Below are 23,095 nucleotides of genomic sequence, written 5' to 3'. Positions count from 1 at the left end.
AATGTTCAGCAGTAAAATGTCACAACAATCCTTTCGAATACAAATTTCTTTCATGTTTATGTAAAATAAATCTGCTGATAGATCAACCTACAATGATCGTTACCAGTATCTCCCTGTTTTCACTTTCACATAGAACACAAATATTACATTGGGAAAAAAGCAATTTCATTTTTGCTCTATTAGTATTATCTAGCATTTTCTTGTTTAGTCGTCACACCCTGGTGTGTAAAAGGCTTTTACTGTCACAGTCTAAAAACATTTAGTGAAATAACGTTAAGTTCCAATGTTGTGTCTCTTCCTAGCCCACTCTCTCTATAACTTATTTTTAGGTAATAGTCAAGGCAGTTAGCTTCATGACTTTTGCTGGACATCAATAACATCAAAATCCTGATAGTAGATATCAACCAATGCAACATTGAGTTTTATGTTTTATAAGTCAGTGATGTTCGGTTCTGCAATCTTCACCCTGGTCCATAAGAAAGTACTACATCAGGTTTTATGCTCAAAAGGCAGACACAGATGAAAAATCTGTACGGTTTCCTCTAAAAGTTTCCTGCAGTCAAAAAGGAAAATTGCTCCCGTTAAGGTGATGATCACACATTACAACACACTTGGGTGATCATCTCGGCTGCCCTACAGGGAGGCGGCGAATGGGCGGCGGTGTGCTCTAAATTTAACAGTTAGCAATCTGTCTCAGGAGGAGGCCATTTATCGCACCCAGTGACTTCAACACGGTTGTCGCATCATGGACCTGTGTTTCACCGAAATCCAGATTGTGTGGAAGCCACTTTCTTCACTTCCTCCATCTATCTATAATCAATGGTGTAGTTGCTATTCAGAGGAAGCGTTCAAACTGGAGCTGAAGGACTCGATCGACACAACAGCCAATCTCTTGTTTTCTGCTTCTCTTTGACGTCGGATATTAAAGCTGAAGCTCTGCACAGTCCTCTGTTTTCTTATCAGTACACCACAGGAACTTGGCTTTCCCTGTGCTCATGCTTATTGCGTATTTTATGATTTAAAGTGTCAAGTCTCTCACTCAGATACATATGTATGATACCAAGCAGTTCATCTCCTTCTGGTTAAATTGCTTTTTGCACAATCTGATTCAAAGCTGTATGGGATGTTGACTGATTTCCTGTTAAGTTCTTCCCTTCCAGTCCTGTTCAAACAGAGGACAGATTCAGAACGTTACAAATGCGAGTCAGAGTGAAATCTCTGTGTTTCACCTGCATATATCTGATTCTGGATTCAACATTAAAATTAGCTTTTCAATTTGATCCGTGTTGGCCACAATTGCTGTTGTTAAATAAATAAAAAATAACATTTATATACAAAGACAGTGGTGAAATGCTTCACAATGAACCGCATCATATATAAGTTACTGATGCATTTAGCACACTGTAACATTACAGTAAGATGTAGGGGAAAGTTCTGCAGCATCTGTCAAGTAGCCGTTACAGCAGAATGTCCTTTATATTGCTTTCATATTCTTGAGGAATATGATGTTTCTTGTATCCAAAGCATTAACATATATACCCTGTGTTGATTGTTAATTTAAGTTTTTGGGAAAAATGTTAATCATTTTGCAGAACTCAACAAAGTTGCAATATAAACGTAACTGTTAATTGCTTGCTTCAAAGACCAGCATGTCATATCAGTATATTTAAGCAGTATTTTGATGCATAACTTGATAATACTGTTTACAATGATAGAAAATTGGGGCAAGTAAACATGAAAATTTGTTACCGGCATATTCCTATTACTGATTGGCTCTAAGGGAGTTAGGGGTGCTAAAAAAGCAGTAGCTGATGAGGTAAGGAAGACAACAAATCTGAGGATAAAAACCTTGTATCACATTTTTGAGTCACAAGCCCTTCTCTTTGACATTTAGGTTGCTGCTGTTTTTTTTGAGTGCTTGCTTTTTATTCAGTCCTTTCAAAGCCGAGAGTGGAGAATGACAGAAGATAAAAGCTCCAGGCCAGGTCAAAACCAAGGACACAGTCTTGTTGCCAGAATACAATGACACTCTTTGTTTGTTAAAAGGGCTCTAAAAGATAAACCTCAAATCCCTAATTATCTCAGTATTCAAAAGAAAGAACGAGATGTTCTAGTGAGTTTGAGTTTATCTCTGGCGCCTTCTTGTCTGTGCAGCTTGTTGACTTTAAAGTCGCCACATTTAAGGATGCTAATTTGTAACTCAAGATGATCTGGCCCAACTCAAGACTGTCTCTCTCAGTAAGAGAAGCTTCTTCAGTGTTTAAAGGCTCTGCAATTAAAGTGTAATTACTGTTCAAACTCAATATCAGAAATACGCTGATGAACCAAACTTGAGTAAATGAAATATTTCACTATATTATACAAGGATTTAATAGATTTTTTCCCAAGATTATTACATATTTAACCACATAAATACATCATTGAATAGATTCTATAAATGTAAGTAATATTTTTTAAAGTGATTACATGCTGGTTGTTTATTTAATTATGTTTGCTATTTTGTGTTTTCTACACCAAAATGGCATTTCAATATACGACTCATTTTAGAGCAGATTCCAAGATAACAGCATCATCAGTAATATACAGAACAAACAGAAGTATGGCCAGATGGTGTTGTCGCCTCACAGTTTGCATCTCTTACTGTTCATACTATTACCAACTGGTTTCATCTGATCCAGAGTCCATAGTCACTATCTGTTACATAAGCTTTCAGATGGGTGCGTAATGCTCCATGTTTCTGGTTAAGTCTCTGTAATTCTACAAGAAGGTAGAACCATTTCAATATACAGTTTATAAACATTGTGCATGTTTCACTTGAATATTTTTGGATATTTATTTTTCAGTGCAATTTTAGAAAGAACTTTTCTAGTGAAAGATTTCAGTTCCTGTTATATTTCTATTTGTCATTTTCTCTGGTTCTGGTTCCCCGTCCAATCTTGCCTCCAGGATAATGTCTTGCCCTCTGTGTTTAGTAGGTGGAATGAGAACATGTCTGACAGGAGATTTGTCATGGATGTTGACCATGTACTGACGCTCCATCACTCTCGAGTCCCTGTGTGGGCGTTTGTGACCTAGCAGACCTGGAATCAGAACCCGGATCAGTCTGCTCTTTGGAAAAAAATAATAACCACTCTCATTGGAACAGGTTGAAGGTTAGGACAGAAATCCAATAATGAACTTGGCTAAGTCCTTGTTCCTGCATGCTGGCAGCTGCATTGACATTCCCCCGTATGTCAATAGATCCACTTTCTGATAGAGCTGACTTAGTGGCGATGACGCTGAAGAGCTTTGTACAGAAAATGTCAAAATCGGCTGGTTTTATTGACGGACGTTTGGGCCCTACTGTTCAAGCTGACACCGACAACGATTCTTTCTTTAACAGACGATTATAACATGCTGAGTCAGGCGGCAGAGTTAAATGGCAAAACTGTTGGAGACTTTTAGAATTTCTATGGCGTGTTATTTGATTTTCAACTTATTTTATGCAAGTAAAAGCAGGCTCCCATTTACCCACACGACTGGTTCCTGACATGTTTGAGATGAAGTCAAGTTTGACGTCGAACCCGCTTAATGTTTGCAGCGGGATGTCTTGCAGATTGCGTCACTATGGCAATGGTTGAGAGCCTTACTGCCAACAAGTGTTGAAGGTTTTAATCTGCTCCTTTTTAATTAGGTGACTGCAACGTGATAACGACCAAATACTGATATGGTTCAGTTTCTGTTTATCTGCTTTTTCTCCGGCCTGCACTCACTCCTTCTCTTTTAGAGATATCTTGACTGAAAAACCAAAACATACCCACAAAACAAACTGCATCATGTTACGTGCTGCTCTGACATCAACTCATCTTCCAGCATCCACACTGTTTAAGCATCAAGGTGTAAATCAAGACCTGTAGGACCAAATGTTTTACAATGCACCAAAAGCCTAAATGGGAATCTTTAGTAGTGTGTTAAGGGGTTATGGCATAGTTTGTAGCTAAATCACAGCTGACATGAGCCTCCTCAAAAATTAAACTAAAGAAGATACCGTGTAGAGCCAGCTGATTGGTCAGCTCAGGCTGCTTGCGTTTTGTACTACATGGTTGCAATGCCGACACGTCTAGCAAAGCTGCAACTACTGTGATCGCTGCTCTTTACCCTATTAAATGAAAGGACGTAAATAATAATAATTATAACTTTATTTATATAGCACCTATAAAAACAAAGTTTACAAAGTGCTTTGACAGACAAATCAAGGCAATAAAACAAAAAAAGCTCAACAATAAGGCCCAACAAAGACAAACTGAGGTAAGAGTTAAACCCTGATAAAACAGTAGAATATGTAACAGGGTGTCATGTAAATATTACATTCATATGTATAAAAGCACACATACAAATCTCAAACACAGTATATTTTGTCTATGCTTTCACATCACACTATCACTGTGCACATTGCGGTAAATGATTATGAGTTCTCTTAGAAGGTCAAATACTCCGGACAGGGCATTCTAGTGCCTGGCCGTACGATGGAAAAGAACAGAGACACTAAAGAAGGAATGTGCTTTTACTGACCAACTGACCACAGATAACAGAGGCTCTTTTTACGACCAACTGACCAAGGCCCTCAGAAAGTCTAAAAGTCTAAACCAAGAGCCGCCTCTCTCTTTTTTGGACCTATCATATTCAACTCATAAAACCTATATAACATGATGCGCACTCTGTATAAGCGCCTTTTAGTAGCTGAACTTCTCAGTACTGCTAGGCCCGTGCACGTATAACTGCTGGGCGATATACTCCTGTTATCCTACAATAAATGTCACATTTGTTTTAAGACGAATCTGGTGTAGAAGTCTCTCTTGTTTTCCACTCAACAAGGGTAAAACCAATCCATACGATAAAAATGAACTAGAAATAAAATAAAAATAGAAATAGAAATAAAATACATAAAAATAAAATAATATACTAAAATAATTGAGGAAAATAATTGTTTTCCATGTTAAACATGGTGGCAGTTGCACAACATTATTCTCCTATTCAGTAACAAGACAAGGCAAACCCATCTTTGCTCTACATCACAAAGTGAATGAAATATTGTGAACACAGTAACATTGGGAAATACAATTAAAGCATGAACAGGGCCTGGTGATGTATCACACACCCAACCAATGTTCAGTGGTGCTGTTAATGGGCTTAATCTGCCACAGCACTATAAATCAAAACTGATATAAATCCATTTTAAGTGCCTTGCAGAAATAAAAGTGTGTATACCTAAAAAATATGTATATTAGAGTAAAATAATACACACTACAGTTTATGATACATATGTGACAAGATGAAAAACAGCAACTAAGGAAAAAAGGTGACCATATGAGGCCTTATCTCAAAAGTGCTTATCACTATAGGGGACAATCACAAAAAGGGACAAAAAAACACCTGTTTCTTTTTTTTTGTTTGTTGACCTTGTGCCGATGTTATCCCAGAATTAAAGTCATGGCAGCCTCGAGACTTGCTGGACCCTGATGATCCATTTAGCTGCCAACAGAGGAGCATATATGATTATGTTCTCTAAATTTAATTTGTACGGAAGGAGAGATGAATCGCTCTTCAGATGGCTTCCTTATTATGTTTCATGGGGGGCGACCAACCACAACATCAGTGGGAAATGTTCTTGCCTTGCTATATTAAACAGTCTGCTTCAGTATGAATTATGCATACCATATAAATGTTAAAGTGGATTAAGTGCAGAGATTAACACAAATTAAATTAGGTTTAAAAAAAAAAAAATGCTTTGTGTAGAGTAAATTACTCTTGTAACCCTAATCTGAGACTCACAAACCGACAACCAAATAATGCCTGTAACAATATTAAATATTGTATTTTGTTGTTTTGGCCTCTTGCTGGATTTTTCTTCTCTGGTTAACAAGTGTTTTGAATGCAAAGAACACCAAAATAAGCAGTTTTATTCATTCTGAAATAAAGGTTGATTTCACTTGTCTAGCTGAAAAATACTACTACTTGCAGTAAAAAAATTCAGTGCTTTCCCTTCTTACTGATGTAATTAACTTGTGAAGACAAATATTCCTACTATAACAAGTCAGTAGATAGTTTTATTTGACAATAACATACAAGACTTCAATAACCCACTAGAATTAATAAGGGTAATACAGATCAAGAAAAAAATATTCACAAAATTTTATTAAAAGTAACTAGAATTTTTAATAATCATGCCAATCTTTTTTAATTGTTCCATCTGAATAAGCAGACTACTGACAGCTACAGATCTCCCCATAAAACAGACCAAAACCTTAACAGAAATTCAAAAGAATTTAACACTCTTGTGTTGACACTTTTGTATCAAATGTTGTGTTGGGTCTCTCTAAAGAACATCACTAAAATTACAGCTTGTAGGTCTAATGACGAACCCTTGCTTGCCGTGTTCGGGCCTGTTTCTAGTGAAAGAAAACAAGCGCATCCTTGGCCAAGGCTTCAACAGTCTGTTAACCACTTACCCCGCAGTGTAAAACACTCTCTGCAGGCACGGCGGTGGCAGGAATAGCAACGCACTGTTTGGCAAGAACACAGAGTCTCTTGAAACAGCTTTGCTTCCTTTGCCACTAACGAAGTTCATTTTTGTTTGTGAACAATGGCTTATTTAAGTAAACTGTAATATTTAGCTCTGCCTCTCTAGCACAAAAACAATGATGATAAATTGCAGCAGTGCTCTACAGTTGGGGCTCTCAATCGTTCCTGCTGTTTTCCAGGAACTCAACTCGTAGCAGCTTCCTAAACATCTGCACCATTAGCACCACTAGTCAAACTGGTTTAGACAGACCTCCTTTACAGTTGAGGTCATCAAAAGTATGCGCTCACATGATTTGCTCCTGCCATCCAGAAGAGTTGGTAAGCTTCAAACATTGAATTATCAGCATCAAAATGACTGGTTGTTGCATGTTTGGTTGTCAGAATTGAAATTCCAACAGCAGACTTAAGTTTTACAGAATTCCAACAGGATCATGAGCATTTCAGAGCAACAAGTGTTCCAGTTTAATGAGTGACCATGTTAACTGGTGACTTTCAGCTGAATGCACCCGGTCGCTTGTAGTAACGTGCATAATTGGTTGGATTAGATAATAAACACAGATGCGTATGTATGTAAAATTGATTGAAGACATTGACGAGGACACCTAAGTGTTCTGTTAGTGTTCTCAACAGCTGCCGTCACTACTAGCAGTTAAGTTAACATGGTCACTTGTTTGACCGAAGCACCGGCAGCATCTATGGCTGTAAACTATTACAAAAAAACAAAAAACTCATGTCATGGTATTTGGTGTTTTGTAATTGTACACCTAGTGACTTGTATGATTGTAATTTCTTGCTGCTGTAACATTACAAGCAAGGTTTCTCCATCAAATATGTACAAATGTTACAAAGGTATTTATTTTAATGCATGACAGGGTTGCAAAACGAAATTAAGATTCGGGTCCCAATTTGCTACGTATGAAACAAACAATAAAACTATATTATATATGGAGGATGAGTAAAGGAGTCTCACAGCCAGAAGAGAAGAAGCTGTTTTGGAGTCTTGTGGTTCGGCAGTCGATACTTCTGTATCTCTTTCCAGACGGCAGCAGCGTGAACAGATTGTTGATGCAGTGGGTTTTGTATTTTTAATATCCCATTAGCTCTTCGCAGGCTCCTCCTCTCACCTCACATCACTCATGCTCAGTAGATGGCTACCAATGATGTTTTGGGCGGTTTTAATCATAATGCATCATAATGTATTTCTTTAAGAAATGCACCCATTTATGAGCTTTCTTCACATGAATATATCCGGCCACTAAATATTGTGCCACTTAGCTAATGCGTTCTACCCACTCGCTAATAGCACACAGATCTAGAAGGTCAATTTGTTTAGGATGCATTAGAGATGTTTGGTGGATAATGCCCTCACATCACTTGACAAACTATTGCACACCACTTTACTTCTGTTGCCAAACTACAAAAGCCTCTATCTAGATTTGTATATTTCGAGTAGGAATTTGTTTTTACTTTGCAAAAGTTGTGCAAACTGTGTATTACCTATTTTTAAAATAAATAAAAAAACACCCAGATGCCAGTTTGAGTTGCAGTGCTTAAGAAGTTGACCAAAGATACTCATACAGTTGTCTCAGAACTTTTTCACCTTTGGTACTTTTGAAGTTCAGCAGCGCAGGGATCTCACACTTCAATTTGTTCAACACCCCAATGTTCCTGGAAAAAAACCAAAAAAAAACCTGTATGGTGTTAGATTAGTACAAGCAACACCAGAACCCATTTTTAGCAGGTTCTAACAAGTGGCGAGAAGAAGAACAGATGAGACGCAGCATGTAGGTTCATGACACCGTGGAGTCAGACGTAGAGTCCTAATAAACTCCCACCTGATATCCAAACCTCAAAATCCTGCTCCTTGTTAAATTTTCCCAGCTGTGCCCCGAGAAAAGTGGTCTACGTCTCACTTCATACTTTGCTATCACTCAATTATTGCAGAGCCTCTCAGCTGTACTGTGACAGAAAGCCATGTTGGAAAATAGGCCATTAAATTCTGAACATAATTCATATCCAACAGGGTGACCCCTTTAAGTTACATTAACATTTACATGAACAGACAGTTATAATTAAACCTTGCTTTGTCACAGTGACAATGTACTTTCTAAACCTTTTTTCAGGCGGTCTCAAACTGACTAAACCCAGAACATTAAAGCTAACTTGGATTTCCCTGACTCTCAGCAGTAATGATGACATAAATCTTTCTAATTGAGCATTTTTATAAAGCATTTAAACTGGATCAACGCCCCTAAGCAGACTGCCAATTCAAATTCAATAAACACCCCACCTTTTTAACAATTCTGCACGCATTTTATAGCACATTTTTATAGCACATAATAGTAGTGGGCCTGTAACTATCCTTCAAGTAGAGACAATTACCTAATCGTCCTTGTGGACGCCTCTTGTCTTTGATGGGCACCAAATAGCCGAGCACAATTAAACTAAACAATAAAACATTCAAATTGGCACGATACCATCTCAGTCTTTGTCTTTATCAATTCATGTGCCCATTTACACAGATAAATGTTGCTCATTTCCTCTGACTAATTGCTTTAAGCCAGCTTGGACCTGCTACGTTGCTATAATGGGATTTTAAAGGAGCCATGATTTTCTAAGGGATTATAGGGGCTGGTTGGTAAAAACTCACTGCCTTTAAATCTGTCTCATTTAAGAAGGTCAGAGGAGGGAGTGGGATCCTGGGAATAAATGCTTTCAGACTGTCTACACATTGGGGGTTTAACGTTTCATCCCCCTGTGAAGGAGCTTGTACAATTTGGCTCTGGAAGTGCTGGGGGTTTTCGTTCCTGCAAAGCTGTGGTATTACCTGAAGACATACATTACATTACATTACATTACAGTCATTTAGCAGACGCTTTTATCCAAAGCGACTTACAATCAGTAGTATATTACATATCATTCACCCATTCACACACTGATGACAGGCTACCATGCAAGGTGCCACCATCAGACTCTAACTAACATTCATGCAACATCCAGTCCACACCGATGGCAAGCCTTCGGGAGCAACTTGGGGTTAAGTGTCTTGGGTATCGAACCACCGACCCTCTGATTGGAGAACTACCTTGCTCTCCACTACATACAACATGCATGTCAGACTGGATGATTCACAACACAGTCTCACCAGGCTTTATGATGTATTACAGAGGGGGGGTTGGGTCAACATTTGGTCACGCTGTCATTTCCAATCAAATCAAAGTTATTTTGGAAGTTTACTTATGATTAAAGTCACTATATAGGCACACCTGTTAAAACTACACGCTATCCAAGCTTGGCCTCTGAGGCAATAATGCTGTCAAAGAAATCCAATTAAAAGCACCTGGATCCTGAGGAAACGGGGGAGACCGGTACCTTTTAAAAAGCTATTTCTGAGAGAGTAGCCCGCGGCTCTCAGGGCTCTGCCTTTAATAGTCTGAAAGTGCTGGGGTTCCCTTTTCTAACAACCGACACACAAACACGTGTTTAAACGAACACGCAAACACACCAAACACACCAAACAGACACTGACTCTAGATCCCAAACTAGGGATGGACTGATCACGTTTTTTTGGTGTCTTTTAATACTAATTATATGTCCATACCAAGTCGTAATCCAATAAAATATGTAAATGGAACATTAAAATATCTGTAGCCTTATAAATTTGAAGAATCTTTTCCTTCACAAGCTTCTTGATAAGTTGATGAGCTTACATCATTGATAGACGAATAAAAGTTTAATCAGGAGCAATTGAGGATAGCAGTGCTGCTACACTAGCAGGCTGAGGTGGACTAAACAGTTTAAGTTCAGTAAAGGAGGGATCTGATTTTGATCTTCTTTCTTTTAGCTGATACTGATCAATAAAAATATCAGCCCAGGGCTTTCCTATCTCTGTCAACCTGCAAAATGTATTATCTACTCATAGCAGCGATAGTCTTACTGTCCTTTATTGCATCACACAGGAGAGACCTCATCACGACATAATATATAAGAGTCCTGATATGGACATCCCAATTACATTGTAGTTAAACTGTGTGGATATCCATCGTCAGTCTGCTGAGCTAATCAGGAGGATTAGCCCAGTTTTAAACATGATGGATGATAAAGAACCCGGCAGGATTGGACCACAAAGAGTGTTTGAAATGGTCCATAATTTAAGATTGAATGAATTGTAACTTGTTTGATTCTTGTTGTGAAATCACACTATTTCGTTTATTATTACGACAGGTCATTTTAGAGTTTGTGAAGCAGGGAAAAATCTAAATTGCCAACAGAAGTAAAACTTTTAAATACTTTTACTGACTCTTTGTGTACCTAACATCTCAGTAGCCACTTTTTGGATTAGGATGCATGCCATTATGTCTTTGTCTTAGCTGTGAATAGCAATTTTTAGCGAGCAGTTTGTGTTACAGACATTTAACTATTTTGGTGCAACATTCAACTTCACGATGTGAGAGTAAGACAGTCTACTGTTGAACAACTTTCCAATCTTGCTGTAGCTTTAACAACAGATAACTGTTCCTGCTTTCTGAGGCCGTTCATCAGTTATGGACAGGGATGATGACGGAAATGTAGAGCTGAACTGATTTAGCTGTGATGTTGTGGTTAGTTGAATCATTGATTATTACTTGTGTCTGTCTGCCCCAAATTTGACTACAGAGCAAAATGATATGATTTTTCTAATTGATCATCCATTACTGCTAATTCACCCAATGTTTAAAGTTATCATGGCAGAGTATTGGGATGAGTTAAAACCAAGCTTTCAGGTGTTCCTTTCAAAACCGCCAAGCGTTGAGTGAAACCAAACCAATAATCGTTAGGGCTTCTGGCTCTTTTATTCCTAAACATGATGCAGGACTGTCCTTTGACACCGCCTTCCAATCAAAAGAAGAGAAAAAACAGAGCAAAGAAGGATGAAATAAAGAGCGGAGGAGACCAATCACCTCTGCCAGAAGGGTTTTGAAGGTAATTGAAGCTGAAACACAATCACGATGCAGCAGGTGTCAGGGTGTCACAGGAGGCAACTAATTGGGGGCAACCCCTCGGGGATGTAGACGGAGATGGCGTTAGAGGATTGGAACAAGTTTAATTGGGTGTGTTGAATAACTTGATAACGTTTGAGGTTTCTGCTCATTCATGTGATCTCTACTATTTCTGGTTCTCCACCAAGAATAATGGGCTAATCCTTCTGATCAGCTCTGAGGGAAATGGGAAGAGTAGTAACATAAAGGTGACGCAACAAGGATGTCCATAATTGGCTGTAAATCAAAGCATCCCTTTTAGATTTGCACCTGTTTTTTAGGTTTTTTTAATAGGCTGAGTGATGTCTCACTCTTTGAAGAGAAGCCCACTTGGATTTTGGAAATGGATTTGTGACAAATAGGATCAAAACAAAACAAAAAAATGCCGCAAAGCAGATTGCAAATTAGCTTGCTGAAAAAAAAAAAAAAAAAAAAAAAAAAAGATTAAAACAAGTTTTGGTTTACTCTGATCTTGAAAAATGTATTTGCTTGTAATGTTTTTCATGCTAATTACAGTTTTCATAAATACGAGTTGGAGGAACAGCTTGAACACGGGGTATTTAATTTCATGGAGATGTATGAAAGTGGTGTTAATATGTCAGACACTACCAGAGCGATTCTATTATCAACCATGTTTATATTTATATAAACCTGTCTGAATGAATTCTACATCTTGAACAGAGTATGAGGGGGAATTACTTGCTATGACGTGACGGTGTCTTCCTCCACAACTGTCAAACCTGGAAAGTAAAACCAATTTACAGGGAAGGAAAATCTTCTCACACATTTTCCAACAGAACTGAGAGACAGAGAGAGTGAGGATACGCTGGTTTCCATAGCAATTGCCGGCGCTGTCACATGGTTACCTAGGAACTAGTCCTATGATGCCGTGCAATTTATGTTGTTTATGTTTGGCAAGTCTCCAGCTGTCGCTTACATAGAACAAAGACATATCTTTCCATTTCCTTTTCTGACGGATAAAGAGCTGTCAGTGAAATCTGAAAGGTCAAGAGTTTGAGAGATGTCAAATATGCCTAGAAGGAGGAGAAAAAAAATACTCCTGCTTATCTCACATCATTTGTCTGAGTGCTATGAGTACATCTTAACATAAAAGCCACTGGGTCACATGCAGGTCAAGAAGACCACACACAGGCACCATCGACTTTGAATCTCCATTTGTTGCTGATCGATGCTCAGAGGATGTGTGTGTAAAAGCAAGTGCATCATGGAGTCATAACTGAATGAAGATTAAACCTAAAGGCCTCCAAGTAATTTATGCAAATATGAATCACTCTTCAAAGCCTTCATTTAACCTTGTCTAAAAGCATGGTGCATTTAATATTCAGCACAATCTGATTACCAGGATGGAGGAGAGCAGCTGGATCACAATAAATCAAATTATAAAATATCTTCTGGTTAATTATTGATACTGAACTAAACCAAGAGTAATGATAATTTAGATACTTTTGAAGAAATAAATGGTAAGAAACATGTCTAAGTAATATATATTTTAACTGTGGGATTGTAGATGAAAACACACAAACTAAACTAATATAACATGAAATTTACTGACATTGATTATAATAGTACTTATAATGAATCAAAAAGCAGAAACCACAAAGCAGCCAAATGTGACCAAAATGCATTATTGAGCTAAAATAAATTAAGTTATTGCAACACAATTTTAGAAAATACTCCTTTAACTTCAGTTTATAACTATTTCAAAATAAAAGTCCTTAAGGGGCGGTGACTACTACTGATCTTGGCACAGTTTTCTGCAGCTCCATATCTAATTTGTGAATGAGAGCTACACCTTTTGAAGGTATAAAATGTAAACTGCATCAGTGTGAGAAAGTGAGAATATTAAATGTGCTTAAAACGACAGCAAGAGTGTAAGAGAGTGTTCCCGGTGTGACGAGAGGCTTTGAGCTTGTCTGCCTAATGACAACACTGCCTTGATTAAACCCCCTCACCCCTGTGACTGCCTAATAGCCACCCTTCTTCTAATCAGAGATCACTGCAATTACGGTTCTCTGCAGGGTGGTAAATAAAACCAAAAAAACATGACTGCACAAGTGTTTCTTTCACTTTCCAAAAAGAATATCAGTCACAGGAGCTCAAAGTCTTTCATGATGAATCAATCATCAAGACCTCTGACCCCTAATTGTTAAATATCTTTAAATACAACTAGAAAACAAACTGACTCATGTTTAAAGCTTTAAAATGTATGTTCTTCTACTTGAGTCTGTTTTCTCCTCATGTTCATCATCACATATCCTGTTAAAGAGCGTCCTCTGCTGTTGTAGTGAGTATATTGCACCGTGATCAAGCTACTGTGTACAACATTATCTATATGTTTTCATTTACATAGCAGTGAATTAAAACACATGCATGTGACAGAAACCTGCTTTCTTTATGATGTACAGTTAATACATCCTACAAGTAAATTAGGGCAGATTTAGGAGATTTATTTATCAATAAATACAAATAACATGTTGTTAAAGGGACTGCAGATATCACCCAAACTATACAGAACAAGAGCAAATGTCCCTTATGGAGACCTGATGTAAAACTAATGTAAATAATGTTAAATGATCAACACCATGACAAAGATTAAATGTACAAAAATGGAAGTAATGCTGCATATTAACATACAAATGTATTTGGAAAGAAAAAACACTTAAAGATTAAAATATATTATGAGCCAATAGTTTGCATTTATTAAGTATAAAGTAAATTAGAGTTGACAAATGTATTATTGGTAAAGGCAATACCACTCAGAAGAGTTTAGTATAATTCAAGCACGTTTAATATATTTTGCACTTATTGAATTAGTTTGTTGCACTTATTGTATTCGTATTAGTTTGTTTCTGTACTTTTGCTCTGGTTTATGCTCTTAGATGCTTGTTTAAGAAAGGAGATGCACTTATAACTTCTGGTGACTAGTAATACCTATGTTGAATACACTTATTGTAAGTCTCTTTGAACAAAAGCATCTGCTAAATTACTGTTATGAATGTATATATATCACTTTATAGACAAATGGATAAGGGTATATATATTTTAGAAAAATATGAATTATTCGTATGCATCTTGGAGATGTATCATCTCTTAGTGTAAATTTTAGATATTGATTTTTTTTATATTATACAAGCAGATCAGTCTCCTTAGAGACCGTCAAAAATTGCCTTCGCCGACTATATTTCAAGTCGTCTAGGCGGGGTATTGGGTAAAGTTTTCAACCAGCAATAATCACGCCTCGGATAAACCTCATAGGCTACGATACTGCCACTGCGCAAAGCTGACGATCAACCAGCAGCCACAGGGACGTGTATCTGGCCAGCACACTTCTCTGTCACGGTGTAAATGGGCGTGGTTTACAGTATACCAGTTAAAAAGAGTTTAAAAAGGTCATAATAACGTAAAAAAACAATGGAAACCATGTTATTCCGAAGTTACAAGTTAAGGGGACTTTAGAAATGTCATCTCCATATATCGGAGCAGCACGTGTGTACAAAGAAAGTCACAAATAATAGAAAACATTTATTGGAATATTCCCGTATTTAAGATTTTTTTTTTTGTGTGTGTGGTCGAATCGCGTAGTAACTCGTAATCAGTTAGAATAAAGCCACGGACAACGATACAACATTAAAAACGCACCCGTAGCGTTAAATAAATACATAAAAGTGGAATAAATATATAAACGGAAGTGACGTAGACTCTGGTGCGTCTTTGTTTCAGGTCCCCCTAAACTCATCCGGACTGGAGAGAAGAATGACGCTTTTACTTTAAAATAAATGTGTTTCTTAAAGAGAATAAAACATGAAAAGACAACCTTTCATGCAGAAACTAAGCATATGATTACAACACAAATATTCAAATTAAAAAACAAATTATAAAAAGTCATTTTATACATATAATATATGATTTATGTTGATTTATACAGTTTATGAGTCTCCTTAGAGACCGACAAAAATTGCCTTCGCCGACTATATTGCAAGTCGTCTTGGCGGGGTATTGGGTAAAGTTTTCAACCAGCAATAATCACGCCTCGGATAAACCTCATAGGCTACGATACTGCCACTGCGCAAAGCTGACTACGTAACAAATGCAAAGCTGTAGTCTATCTGAGCCCTGCTCTCCTCTGTCAGGGTGTGCATGCTGTTCAATGAAAAGACAGGAAACCAGTGATGCTGCATACGAATGTTACTTTCATTATTAGTGTTTAGTGAAGAGAAATCAGTTAGCATGTAAAGGATTAAAGTGTTATTGTCATAATGTAGTTTATGTGGGTTAATTTGTTTTTTATTTAATGTTAACTTTGCGTTGTGACTGCAGTAGGTGGGACTAATTATTCTGTGTTTTGGGCCTTACACAGACTATCCTAAGGGCTGAATGAGACTAAAGTTACCTCCCAAGAACCAAAATATCCTTTTCGCCCTGATAATGTTTCATAGAACAGTTAAAAAACACAGTATCACCTCATAGATGTCCTGTATAAAAAGCTATATTAACACACACACGTACAGTACCAGTCAAAAGTTTGGACTCACTTTCTCATTCAACTATTTTGAAGAATCTAAAATATAAAACATATTCTGGTTTATGGAGCATGTGTTTGTTTACCACATAATTCCATATGTGTTCCTTCATAGTTTGGATGTCTTCAATATTAATCTACAATGTAGTAAAAAAAATAAAAAAAAATAAAGAAAAATAATTAAATGAGAAGGTGTGTCCAAACTTTTGACTGGTACTGTATATATACACGTTTTAAATTATGATAAACTTTATTTATCCCGAGGGAAATTATTGTGCAGCATTTGAAAAGTGTCAAATATACAGATAATCAAAATATAAACAATAAAGACTATTAGTAATATGGTACACACATACATACCATTATGTATATAAGCAGTATGAATGGGGATATCTATAACAAGACGTGTATGCAATGATTAAGAGTCTGCAGCCGTGTCTATAACTGAAGAGACATATCAATTGAATTATTAAGAGGCTACTTTGCTTTTAATTGTATTATTAAATGCATTATATAAAGTAAATCAACAATCCTGTGGTATTAGTTAAGTTCCACTTGGTATTTAAGATAAAGTTTATATTTCACAACATAATTGGTCTCCTGAGAGACCTCCAAAAATTGCCTTCGCCGACTATATTGCAAGTCGTCTAGGCGGGGTATTGGGTAAAGTTTTCAACCAGCAATAATCACGCCTCGGATAAACCTCATAGGCTACGATACTGCCACTGCGCGAGGATGACTACTTTATAAATGCAAAGAGAAAGTCTATCTGATCCCTGCTCCCCTCTGTCAGGGTTTGCATGCTGTTGACTGACAGGATAGGAAACCAGTTAGGCTGCAAACAGATGTTACTTTAATTATTAGTGTTTGGTTAAAATAGATCAGTAAGCCTGTAAAGGATTAAAGTGTTATTGTCATGTTATAGTGTGTGTGGGGGTAATACATTGTATATAATGTATAATGTACCTTGTGACTGTAGTAGGTGGAACTAATTATGTCTGTGTTTTGGGCCTTCCACAGACTATCCTTTGGGCTGAATGAGACTAAAGTTACCTCCCAAGTAGCAAAATATCCTTTTCGCCCTGATAATGTTTCAGAATCAGAAGCTGTTTATTGCAAAGTATGTTACACATACAAGAAATATGGCTAGGTGATTAACTGGTGCGTACAGTAAATAACAAACACAGTGCGATAATAAAGACATCATTTAACAATAGAAATATGAAAACATACAATAAAATAAGGTAAACAAGTTAACAAATAAGAGTATGTTAAAACGGATATATTATGTTATTAAAAAATACAGTATCACCTCATACACTTCTTGTTTAAAATGTGATACATACACGTTCACACATATGTCTATATACACTTTAAATTAATATAAACTGCATTTATCCCGAGGGGAATGATTGTGCAGCATTTGCAAAAAGTGGAAAATATACAAATAATAAATAACAATTATTAGTAAAGTATGGTACACACATATATACAATTATGTGTATTATGTGTGGGGATTTCTAGAAGAAGACGTGTCTGCAGCTTGTGTCTGATGAAGACTAAACTTTTGAGCAGTACAGACTTATTAACAAAATGGTGCCTGGGTGCAACTTCTGGCCTCCTACTGTGTTGACCCCTTGACATGATCAAATACCAAAGGGGCGTCCTTCCTGCAGGTCTAAATGCAAATGCCCCCTTTCCTGCCTTTTGTTACCACTTTAAATTACATTATGTGTTGTCATGGTCTTGCCTTCCCTTTTGTTGTTACTATTTACATACAGTTGAACCACTGCTTTGGCTGCCTTTCCCTTTGCTCTGGGTCAACTCACCGGCTCAGATGTGCTCTGTGTCTGTCAGTTCACCAGTGTGCCAGAAATTAATCATTAAACTCACACCAACACAGCAACTTCTGAACTGGACTTAAATGATTTTTCCTCAACAAGTCTAAAACTGAGGATCCATAGTAATATAAATTGCAGGAGGCTGCTGATCTTTGGGGTTAATAACATTCTGATAGGTTTCACTCCACTTTTGATATAGTTTGTATTTCACTATATGATTAGTCTCCTTAGAGACTGACAAAAATTGCCTTCGCCGACTATATTGCAAGTCGTCTTGGCGGGGTATTGGGTAAAGTTTTCAACCAGCAATAATCACGCCTCGGATAAACCTCATAGGCTACGATACTGCCACTGCGCAAAGCTGACTATGTACTGAATGCAAAGCTGGAGTCTATCTGATCCCTGCTCCCTTCTGTCAGGGTTTGCATGCTGTTGACTGACAGGATAGGAAACCAGTTAGGCTGCAAACAGATGTTACTTTAATTATTAGTGTTTAGTTAAGAGAAATTAGTTAGCCTGTAAAGGATTAAAGTGTTATTGTCATAATGTAGTTTATGTGGGTTAATATGTTTTTATTTAATGTATAATGTATCTTGTGACTGTAGTAGGTGGAACTAATTATGTCTGTGTTTTGGGCCTTCCACAGACTATCCTTTGGGCTGAATGAGACTAAAGTTACCTCCCAAGTAGCAAAATATCCTTTTCGCCCTGATAATGTTTCAGAATCAGAGGCTGTTTATTGCAAAGTACGTTACACATACAAGAAATATGGCTAGGTGATTAACTGGTGCGTACAGTAAATAACAAACACAGTGCGATAATAAAGACATAATATAAAAATAGAAATATGAAAACATACAATGAAATATGGTTAACAAGTAAACAAATAAGAGTATGTTAAAACGGGTATATTATTTTATTAAAGTGCCATAGAACAGTACCAAAAATACAGTATCACCTCATACACTAAGGTGATACAAATACGTACACACAATAATAATAATAATAATAATAATAACTTTATTTATATAGCACCTTTTAAAAACAAGGTTTACAAAGTGCTTCAACAGACAAAACAGTGCAATAGAAGAAACATTAAGAACAATCGTTAGGATAAAACTAAACAAAGAAACAAAATGAAATAACAAGTGACAATCAAATAAACTAACAAAATGTACATGTATATATACGCTTTAAATGAAGATAAACTGTATTTATCCCGAGGGAAATGATTGTGCTAAAGTGGCAGATATACAGATAATCAAAATCAAAATATAAACAATAACAATTATTAGTAAAGTATGGTACACACAAACATATAAGTATATGTATGACGTGTATAAATGGGGATTACCAGAAAAGGACGTGTCTGCAGCTGGTATCTTAACCTGAGGAGCCATAACAATAGAAATAACACAATATATATTCAACCTTTGATCTAGTTTGTATTTAACAAAATGATTGGTCTCCTTAGAGACCGCCAAAAATTGCCTTCGCCGACTATATTGCAAGTCGTCTTGGCGGGGTATTGGGTAAAGTTTTCAACCAGCAATAATCACGCCTCGGATAAACCTCATAGGCTACGATACTGCCACTGCGCAAAGCTAACAACGTAACAAATGCAAAGCTGGAGTGTATCTGAGCCCTGCTCTCCTCTGTCAGGGTGTGCATGCAATGACAAGACAGGAAACCAGCTTGGCTGCAAACGAATGTTACTTTCATTATTAGTGTTTAGTTAAGATAAATCAGTAAGCCTGTACATGATTGAAGTGTTATTGGCATGTTATAGTTTGTGTGGGGGTAATATAGTTGTATTTAATGTTAAATTTGCGTTGTGACTGCAGTAGGTGGGACTAATTATTCTGTGTTTTGGGCCTTACACAGACTATCCTTTGGGCTGAATGAGACTAAAGTTACCTCCCACGTAGCAAAATATCCCTTTCGCCCTGATAATGTTACATAAAATAGTTAAAAAATACAGTATCACCTCATACACTTTACATTACAGTCATTTAGCAGATTTATAAAACGCTATACACAATCACACACACATATGTGTACGTTTTAATTATGTGTATAACATGCATGAGTGAGGATTTATGGAACAAGACGTGTAAAAGATACAATGTATAACAGAGAGCAGATGTATCAAAACTCTAGAGACATTACAATATTATAATTAAATGGTTACTTTGTATTGAAATCTGCTACAATGTAACAATTTTGACATCACTCAGATTTGTATTCTCAGTTATTTGACACTGCTTTCACATTTTCCATTTGACCAGTCTCCTTAGAGACCGTCAAAAATTGCCATTGCCGACTATATTTCAAGTCGTCTAGGCGGGGTATTGGGTAAAGTTTTCTACCAGCAATAATCGCGCCTGCGCAAAGCTGGCTTCCATGTGATTCAAAGGGGGACCCCCTTTGGCTACATACGTTGTTTAGTTACGGTAGTTTAACTTTCATTCAAAAATATCAATTTGTCGTCTGTTTACATCAAACACGTATACTCCAACAACACAAACTGTTTTTGCCTCTTTTTTAGTTTGCTATTTTTTAAGTTTAAATACATTTCAATCTGTCGCCATGACGCAGTGCATCATGGGATTTAATCTCCCATACACTCATTTGTAGTGTCAGCACCAAGTCACTGTACCCTTTTCTTCCATTTTAAAAGCATACGAACTTAAATTATGCACATAAATATAGCATGTGCGTCGTTAACACATTAAAGTTTGTATTTTAAGTATTAGAGGTAATACGGCTGTAAGCGGCGATCCTACGGTGGCCCCTTTGACCTGATTTCTAATCGCGAATTCCTGTTTAGGAGAGATGACACACACACACACATACAGGGGAAATGAAGTGTGTCAATGTTGCAACAGAAGGTTAATATTGCCCTGTAAGTATCTATCAGGATATGGTGTAAATTGAAAGTTTTGTTTGAGGATCAGCATCATTTCAAACGACTTCTTGTTCATTGTGGCTCAAATCAAGTTATGATAGTAAAACACCACCAGATGTCACCAAAGACAACAATAATCCTTCTCCACCTTCCCCTAAAGGGCCTGTTGTTTTGAAAACTAACCAATACGTAATATAAACATACTTTCCAACTAATTATATAACGTTTCAAGCCTTAAAACGGTGTGTTATCAAATCTTACGTTGCCACATTTAATTACCATAAATATATTTGGCAACAGAACAATAAGCATTCCCACCAATAACACTACATCCACAGTATTTACCAAATTCAGCAGAAAGCTTACATAACTTTAACATTTTGGACAATTAACGTTGTCTAACACGATTAATTGCGGGGTGAATAAATCAAAAATGAGCATAAGTGACAATAATTCAGCAAAAATTAGGCTTTATTTGGCTTCCTTGAGAAGTCTGTTGAAGAACTTTAAGGAGGAAAAACTGTGTTCAAAGTGTTGACAAACACAGAGTAATTATTCATAGAAGGACACGTCCACCTTGTTAGTAGGATACCTGTCAAAGTGATGTTTAACGGTGTTGCTGAGCTTGAGGAACAGGAATGAAAAATGTCTGGACCAGAAATTGATTAATCGAGTCGGCTCCTTGTTTTCGTACGTGTGCTATTATGTGTAGGCTACGTAATGTATTTCCTTTCATAACATTGCTTAAACAAATTCCATCTTTGCAGGAGCTCATTTATTCTAAGCACTGGGCCACAGACGACTTGAGACTATCAACTATGGGAGCATATGACTGAATATTTAATAGCACAGTAGTTACCAGTTATTTACCTGTTCAAAGTGGTCATATTTCTTCTTTTCCCCCCTTTCATATTCTCATTTCAATATGTTAAACTTTTCTTTCTTACAGAGCAATATGTTTCAGAGATGAGAGAGAATATCTAAAACAAAATAAACACCTTCAATCCTGCGGAGATTGACATCCTAAGGATTGACAATAAAGTTTAATGGAAGTTATGAGATTATTGTTTGAAGAAGGATATAACAATTCAGTAATAGTAACAGGGTCTAGACCATTTATTTATTTCATAGTAATAAAGACAGATTTATCAGCGCTAAAATGCTCTCGGAGCCAACCACCAGCAGATACTTAAAAGGGCACGTCTGACACATGTGCGTGCATTTTGATCAGGCCATAAGCCCTTAGTATTGGAATGCACTTTGCATATTGTGTGTCTGTGGTATGACTCAAGCTGTAATATTAGAAGCCCCTTTCACTTGTTGTGAAGCTTCAGTGGGATAATGCAGGTGCTTTTGGGTGCTCAGCAGATAAGCATTGACGTGCCAGGTGTTAAAGCTGCCTGGGCCGACAAATTAGACAGGGATTTGCTCCTGCCAGAATGTCAGGCCAATGAGGTTCATAGAGTGGAGGCTTGGATCACTGTCAGGGACAGGTAAGTACGCAGATAAGGGGATTACTCCGTGTTTTGCGCCGAGTAATCTCAAATGAATCCTGCCAGCCTCTGTTTCATCCTCACCTGGAAAGCCCAAATTTCTCTTTTTTTTCTCAACCTGTGAAACACATTACATGAACAAAGTAAAAAAAATCACAAGATGATCCCTTAAACCGGCCTCAAAAAGCTTTTGAGGGCACATTAGGTTCTGGTCATTTAACAACTGTGACAGTAATAATCTCCTCTAATTCTCTGAGGCGCCTGCCTACTTTTTTTTGTATTAGTATTTCTTCCTTTATCACCAGCTCTGCCCAGTGAAGCGATGTGTGGGGTTTTTGTAATCACCTGGGCCGTGTCATAAATTAGATCTGGTTTGGTGGTCCCACACTGCAGGGCTTAGACTTGACCTGTTGAACAAATAGGACTCTGTGAGAGCGGTTCAAGTTCCCTTTAGGCCGCTGCTCTCCTCGCTGGTTGGCTGAGAGATGAAAATAGAGTGTAACAGATGGCTTAGCTGTTTTCTCCCGTTCAGCACAGGCTGCTGGGCGGCCCACATAATATCATGCCATCCAAAAGGGACTCAGTGGGCTGCCCATAGTCTTCAACATGCTGGGAGCTATTTTCCCCCTGAACCATCAATCACAGGCCTCGAATAAAAGATTGAAAAAAAAAAAAAATCAGTCATACGAGGGTCACAATCTAACCTTATCGTACACAATGTGGAGCAGCTCGCA

General features: G+C 37.3%; 5 non-coding genes and 1 pseudogene across 5 annotated transcripts; all 6 read right to left on the bottom strand.

The window, feature by feature from the left end:
- Nucleotides 1-14,741: 14,741 nt before the first annotated feature.
- Nucleotides 14,742-14,882, bottom strand: LOC129108945 (U4 spliceosomal RNA). Its single transcript, XR_008531959.1, has one exon. It is a non-coding gene; the product is annotated as a U4 spliceosomal RNA (small nuclear RNA).
- A 651-nt stretch (nt 14,883-15,533) lies between these two features.
- LOC129108923 (U4 spliceosomal RNA) lies at nt 15,534-15,674 on the bottom strand. Its single transcript, XR_008531939.1, has one exon. It is a non-coding gene; the product is annotated as a U4 spliceosomal RNA (small nuclear RNA).
- Nucleotides 15,675-16,715: 1,041 nt separating this feature from the next.
- Nucleotides 16,716-16,856, bottom strand: LOC129108934 (U4 spliceosomal RNA). Its single transcript, XR_008531948.1, has one exon. It is a non-coding gene; the product is annotated as a U4 spliceosomal RNA (small nuclear RNA).
- A 1,326-nt stretch (nt 16,857-18,182) lies between these two features.
- Nucleotides 18,183-18,323, bottom strand: LOC129108952 (U4 spliceosomal RNA). The gene has a single exon (XR_008531965.1). It is a non-coding gene; the product is annotated as a U4 spliceosomal RNA (small nuclear RNA).
- A 1,102-nt stretch (nt 18,324-19,425) lies between these two features.
- Nucleotides 19,426-19,566, bottom strand: LOC129108953 (U4 spliceosomal RNA). Its single transcript, XR_008531966.1, has one exon. It is a non-coding gene; the product is annotated as a U4 spliceosomal RNA (small nuclear RNA).
- A 682-nt stretch (nt 19,567-20,248) lies between these two features.
- Nucleotides 20,249-20,356, bottom strand: LOC129108924 (U4 spliceosomal RNA; annotated as a pseudogene).
- Nucleotides 20,357-23,095: the final 2,739 nt, after the last annotated feature.

Source organism: Anoplopoma fimbria, chromosome 19 (assembly GCF_027596085.1).
Source record: "Anoplopoma fimbria isolate UVic2021 breed Golden Eagle Sablefish chromosome 19, Afim_UVic_2022, whole genome shotgun sequence".
NCBI lineage: Eukaryota > Metazoa > Chordata > Actinopteri > Perciformes > Anoplopomatidae > Anoplopoma > Anoplopoma fimbria.
The sequence above is the reverse complement of the archived record's forward strand: the minus strand, read 5'-3'. Positions and strand labels throughout refer to the sequence as shown.